Consider the following 463-nt stretch of genomic DNA (forward strand, 5'->3'; position numbering starts at 1 on the left):
GTCCCAGGCACCGTGATCAGGTCTCGGGGTGCTGGCAGTGCCGGCGTTGGCTCGTGTCCAGGCAGGGCAGCGTTCCCAGCCTGGCACTGGCACCCTGGCCGCAGTCAGCAGGTTGGGGTGTCCTTGGAGGGCGTTTTTTGTAGCTGGTGCGTCTCCTCCTGTCTGTCCTGGGTGCAATCAGAGCTGGGGTTCATCCTAGATAGGCTCACGCTTGCTGGGAAAATAGAGATATTTTTCCTTTTCCTCTCCTCCCTGCTTCCCCTCTCGACCTCCAACAGAGCCTCGGGATGGCAGGACGGCTCCAGGACGAGCAGGGGACCAGCCCTGCAGAGAACGCCTGGGAGGAACGACCCTGGGAACCAGGCTTTGCCCTCCTCTCCCAGGCAGCGCCTGGCCAAAGCCTGGGCTAAAGCACCCTCCCGTTCCTGGCCAAAGCCTAGGCTCATGGCCCACACCGTTCCTG

Source organism: Pterocles gutturalis, unplaced genomic scaffold (genome assembly GCF_000699245.1).
Source record: "Pterocles gutturalis isolate BGI_N339 unplaced genomic scaffold, ASM69924v1 scaffold6036, whole genome shotgun sequence".
In the NCBI taxonomy this organism is placed as follows: Eukaryota; Metazoa; Chordata; class Aves; order Pterocliformes; family Pteroclidae; genus Pterocles; species Pterocles gutturalis.